This window comes from Mugil cephalus, chromosome 1 (assembly GCF_022458985.1).
Source record: "Mugil cephalus isolate CIBA_MC_2020 chromosome 1, CIBA_Mcephalus_1.1, whole genome shotgun sequence".
NCBI lineage: Eukaryota > Metazoa > Chordata > Actinopteri > Mugiliformes > Mugilidae > Mugil > Mugil cephalus.
The window spans coordinates 41,625,084-41,630,998 of NC_061770.1; the positions used below are offsets into that span (position 1 = coordinate 41,625,084).

A 5,915-nucleotide genomic window follows, 5' to 3' on the forward strand; every position below is an offset into this window, starting at 1 on the left:
GTAACTCAAGAGCTTCCTCGCATGCGTGAACACATTTGGTGGAAGAATTGGTATTGATTCACTTGGAAGGACAAACTAGCACCTGGACTCAATCAGGGTTGATTGGAGAGTGGCAACATGCCCGCATGCACACATCACATCTGATAGGACACACTGACCAGCTCTGGAGAAGAAGGAGATGATCAAGTGTAACCCCTCCAGACTTAAAGCTAATGTTTTAGCCCTTTGAACTCGCACTTATTCACACACAGGATACATATTGTCTTTCGTATGGAGTCGGAGCGGAGCAAGAGCTGCAACACGATCAAGACCTCTGAGTAAGTTCTGCATTTATGTGACTTTTTTTCCACAGTGGAGAGCAACGCACGGGCTAGACGTTGTTTTCGCACATTTGTGTGGCTTAATTGGAAGTCATGTGTCAGTGATTCAAGTCCCCTGCTGTTTGTTTGTTCTTGAATTACTCCTTTCGCTGATTTCACTGAGGGGTTCAAGTCACGGTTTTCCTTTCTTTCTCTGAGTTCTCCTAATGTATTTGCTCCTATAAGCCTTCAAGTCCTTGGCAGTTAAAGCAGTGAGGACAAACATAGCCCTGTTTGCTTAACAGATTTCTTAATTGTCCCTATACCAGTGCAACAAGGGAACATTAAAAGCAGCTTGGAACAAGCTATTTTTGGTGGTTGTTTTTCGGGGGTTTGTTTTCTTTCCTCGTGTTGCGGAACCACTCGTTGTCTTTCTGTTCCAAAACCTGAACCAACAATTATCGTTCTCCTTTATTTCCCAGTTTGGTCGCAGACTCCAATTTTAGATACCTTGTCTGCAGACTTGTTGGCGTGCCGACTGGATGCCTTAGTTTTGGGATTATGTCAACGCCTTCAGCAGATGCTATTGCATTACATAAAAGATATGTCATGCTGGAGAGCTTCCACTCACTCCTAATGTGTGCATTCTGGCCACGGGCAACCACTTCACATCCAGTCCTGTCACTGACACTGCAACCAAGAATTCTGGGAGCCGTCCCAACGCTGTTTTGCATCATTTGTCAAAGGTAAATTCTGACAGATTTACTTGAAATTGCATTAGGTGATCTGTGAATGCTGGGACAGAAGACCAAAACAAACTCAATGTAAAAGGCTTTGATATATATCACCTTATCATGTGCTCGGGGCTATCATCTCAATAAGACGGATGCTTTGAATGTACGTATCAAAGGTTCCTAATCAAAGCCAAAGCTCTGTTATTATTATGGATGTTAGTACTGGTGTTCCAAGAGAGAATCTGACAGAGTACACCCATCTGTAGCTCAATGTGGCATTCAACTGATTGGTCTCATTTGCTTGTTGGGGTCTCAAACTTTTCCAAATAAGTGGATGTGCCAAATCCCACTCGGGGCCTGCTTTTGTAATAAGCGTGTTTCATTCTAAAAGTGGAACATGTTTTCCAACTATAGCCGAGTAAACGATAGGCTCACATTTCATCCAGTTACTGCAATGATCAAATGCTTGTTTGTACACTGCAGCCGGTATAAGTTGCTGTAATACTGTATTTCCTCCTCATCATAATGGTTTTGAAGAGATTCCTTCCTGATCTGATTTCAGTTTAATCAATGACAGATACAGTCTCCAATCTTTGCTACAGTGCGTTCTAAAGTTCACCCAAGACCAATGTGAGGCTTCAGTAGTGTGAATTTGTTGAATCAAGAGTATCTGTCAAAAGGTAGTCTTTTTAGAACAAACTCCCATCCTTTGTGTTTCCCCAGACAATGTTTCTTTCAGATCTGCAGAGAGAGAAAATCTTATACACTAAAAAAAAAAAAAAAAAGACTTCAGACAATATGCACTTAATTTGCCCAGAGCAGGCTGCTGATCCCCATTTGAAGCTTAAATGAGAACTTTGAAATGCATTTTTTTGTACAGTTTACCTACTACTCGGTTCAAAGGAAGGAATCTAGCAGCGGTTCCCAACCTGGGGCGCCAGAGATCACAGGGGGGTTGCGCCAAAACTTGTCTGATCTGAGCTCACCATCAGTTTTCACCGGTTTCACCAGTTCGAAAAAAAAAAAAAAAAAAAGCTCACCGTTTCGAAAATAGATGTTGATGCGGTATATTGCCAGGTTCGATCAGTCAATTGAGGTCGTCTACCAATGGAACGACAGTAACGCAGCTTTTCATCGTCAAACTAACATCACTAGCCAATCAGAAGGAGGGTGAGGGTGGGTCTTGGGAAGCATGGTAGCGTTGCAGCTACTGCTGCAAGTTTCAAGACAACTTGAGCAAAAACATGAGTTCTGAGTTGTCCAGCGCCGAAATTACTGCTTCCAAAATAATGTAAAAATTAGCCCCTGCACATATTTTGATGTTAATCGAACGATGAAAATACTTTTTTCTTTTTTTTTTTTTTTTTTCGAGTTAACCTGCAACGTGAACACTATGATATCGAAAGGTTGTAATTTCCGAATTTTTCGTGAAGGCATCATCTAATATGGCGTCGGAAAGATGGAGAGTGAATTTATGAAGGTAGGAGAATGTGTCCCAACTGCAAACAAATGACTCAAAATAACTGAACCTGAATTGAATGGTTAAATTGCTAGTCGAATAATTTCTCAAATTAATTAATTTATTATTAGACAAAATTAGGCGGGGCTCCAAGGAAAGGTTTGTGGACCACTGCTCTACAAAACCAGCATGGTTTAACCTAGCAGCAGGATCCACACAACACTTTAGAGATGGCTTGACAATCCACCTTTCCAGGCTTTAAGTGATGCGCTTATGACTGACACACCTAGGTGTAGACCCTTCAGTGTCCTGCGAGATGCTACTAGCAGCTATGGATATATTTTAGAGATGTAGGTCACGCCTAAGACTGCATTTTACATGCAGACTCTATCTACCAACATGCTGGCAACACTGACTGCTGGCTAGCTGTCAGGTTGTTGTTTAACACAGACACTAGAAGTCTTGTCAGGTTATCTGCCAAGTCTCGGAAATGTCCTGTCCTTTTTCTAACGGTTTCCAAGGATGACCTCTCAGACGCCGTTGACAAACCATCTGGAGTGTTGGGTTTCTCTCAGCTACTATAAACACCTTCAGTGACATGAGAAAATATGGCCCTTCCGATATATACTTGGGACAAAAACTCTTGGTATGGTGCTAAGCTGCTTAGAAATGTTCGAGGGGTTTTCTTTCCTGCACATGCATCATTTACCGGAGTTTATTTGAACACAACCGACATTATGCTAGTTGACATGGTTTCATTCACAAATATTTATTCATAAATGCACCCCTTGCAGTCTCAGTGTTCGGATTATCTGGAAGTGTTGTCGTTTTTATATTCTGTAAGCAAAGAGAACACTGCGTTCATACATGAGTAATAATGCTAGCAACTGTAGTAACTCAACTCTATGCACACTCCTAAATCCAAAATTGTGTATTGCGAGGTATTTTATGACACATCTAAGCGACTCTCTCTCAATAAAATATATTTTTTTTGTGTTTTTTTTTTTTTTTCTCCCAGGTCTGATATCCCAGCGGAGGCACGGCACACTGTGTGACGGCGGAGAGGAACAGGGTGGAGCAGCTATTTTTACCTGAAGCCCAGGAGTGAAGCTCAACACAGAAGGTGAAGCGGGAGGAGAGTGGAATTTGGGCAACGCTTGGGAATGTGAATTGGGTAACGTTAATCATCTGGACAGCAGAGACATTAACTGTGCATGAAGCGCGGTCTCTGGACATTGCATGTACTGTTCAAACACTGACAGAGGGCACACGCGCGCGAGACTCGGAGGCAAAGCGAGGACATGGTGCGTTTCTGTGTGAATCGGGGAGGAAGAGAGGACATGCTGTAGTGTAATTGTGTGTTTGTGTGTGTGGACAGCGTGCTTGTGCTGAGGTGATATACAGTGCCCTGACTTACTCTTGTAGATGAAGTGCACTTTGCTCAAAGCTACACACCCCCAAAGGAATAGACTGTGTTTTCCAACTCACTTTTCGGGTTGGGAAAACACACTGATGAAAAAGGATGAGGCTCTATGAGGCACGCTCGGTCTTCGCAGGAGCCCCTGTCACACACTAACATCATTACAATTTCAGCCTCGGTGCCTCCTAACAAAACTGCATATTTACTGTGTGTGTGTGTGTGTGTGTGTACCCGCTATTGTCTTGTTAAATTTTTTTATTTATTTATTATCTTTTTTTACAATGGCCGCCGAACGCCTTTGCATTCCGAATGCAATATTGCGCCTTAATATGCCCCCAGTATAACGCCGACAGATTTGGAGAGTGCTGATGTGGCACATTTCGCAGTGGGAGCGTCCGGGACGAACGAAAAGCGCCGCGCTCGCCCCTGAGAGAGCAAGGGGGCTCACCTTTTGTTATTATTTTCAGAGGCGCCAATTCGTGTTGACCTAGTTTGGGAGCGGGGATTGTGGAGGCACTGAGCACCGATGCAAATGAAATCTGTTGCTGTTGCTTCCTGCCTGTTGGATATTGAAGGATTTCCTGGCACATGATGCAATTGGGGGGGGCGGGAAAAAAACAACAACGCGCCTTATACTTAGTGCAGTTTCATGGATAGCCTCGTCATTTTTTTTTTTCATTTTTTTTCTGACATTTCTCAGCTTATCTGGACTTATCGTTATCAGGTATTTTCGCTGGTGGGTGTTTTCCTGGAAATGTTGTGGCTTTTGAATCTGAATTCTTGACAGCAGCCTGCTTCTTGGTTTGGCAACAGAACTTTACATGAACCTGCTCAGCATTGCAAATGACAGTGATCACAGCATGACTGAAGCACAACACTGCGCCTGATTGACAGGTAGGTGTCAAAAATACCCGTCATCCTGCCAGCTGCGCAACCTAGCCACTACTACCAACTTTGGGTTAAGCAAGAAGAAGACGGTGCATTTAGTCATGACATGCCCAAACTTTAGCCTATTAATACAAAAAGTGTTGGGATGTGTAATGTATCACTCAGTACAAATGTCAGTAACGCTTGTTATGATGGATTTTAAATCTGAAATTAATTAAGTGTGTTTTTACACAAGATTAGCAGAGGAGAAAAATCTGAACAAATGTTAACTTCCTGTTAGCGGTAGAGAACAGTTGATTGGGGAGAAGACGACTGCAGCGGCATTTAAGATGGATATGTGCTCATTATTTTCAGTTTGTCAGAGAAAAGGATACGAAGAACATTATAGTTAAGTTCACACAAAAGATCTCTGTACCTTAATAAAATAGCACAAGTAATTAAAGGAAACCTCTAGCGTGGTGCTGGCTTTCTTTAGGTGTTCAGTTAATTGATTTCAATGTGAAAACACCTAAATTTACAGTATCTGTCGCAATAGAGAGTATGCATTGACGTCACTGCTGCCCGAGGCCACGCCCCCTGAGTGGCTAAAATATGGTGAAATGTAGCAATAAATACAGTGAGACAGGGAAAAATGTGGATTTTGGATCCATTATCACCTCAAATTAAGGACGATTGGACTCAGTGATCCATATGAACTAGTGTGGATAAGCCTCAATTTCAGTTAAGATGCTAATGCTAAGACCTTTACTAAGAAGTAACGTTAGTCATGCAACACTGTACCGTCCGAGGAGTGATCAAATATTCAGTTTATTGTTATTTATTGTTGGAACTGAAATAATTACTGTCGGTCGTAACTACACGAAAACGACATCCACAAACTTATCTGAGCCCTTCAGGAACGCAACTTAAGTAGTAACTTAAGGTACTCAAAAAAAATACTGCATAAATTAATATTACTATTAATATGACACTAAATGAGAACCACAACACCAGGTTTCTGTGCCTGGATTCTAGTTGTTTCTTCTAATGCAGTGACCCATTTACTTCACTTTTCTTTTGCAGTAGGAGACATCTGTAAAAATATATCTGAGTGCTTGAGCCATGACTGCCGCCAT

The 5,915-nt window shown here is 42.1% G+C and overlaps 1 long non-coding RNA gene across 1 annotated transcript; it reads left to right on the forward strand.

The window, feature by feature from the left end:
- On the forward strand, positions 1–5,078 carry LOC125013016. Its single transcript, XR_007113351.1, has 3 exons — positions 1–317; positions 782–1,045; positions 3,511–5,078. It is a non-coding gene; the product is annotated as an uncharacterized LOC125013016 (long non-coding RNA).
- The last annotated feature ends 837 nt before the right edge of the window (positions 5,079–5,915 follow it).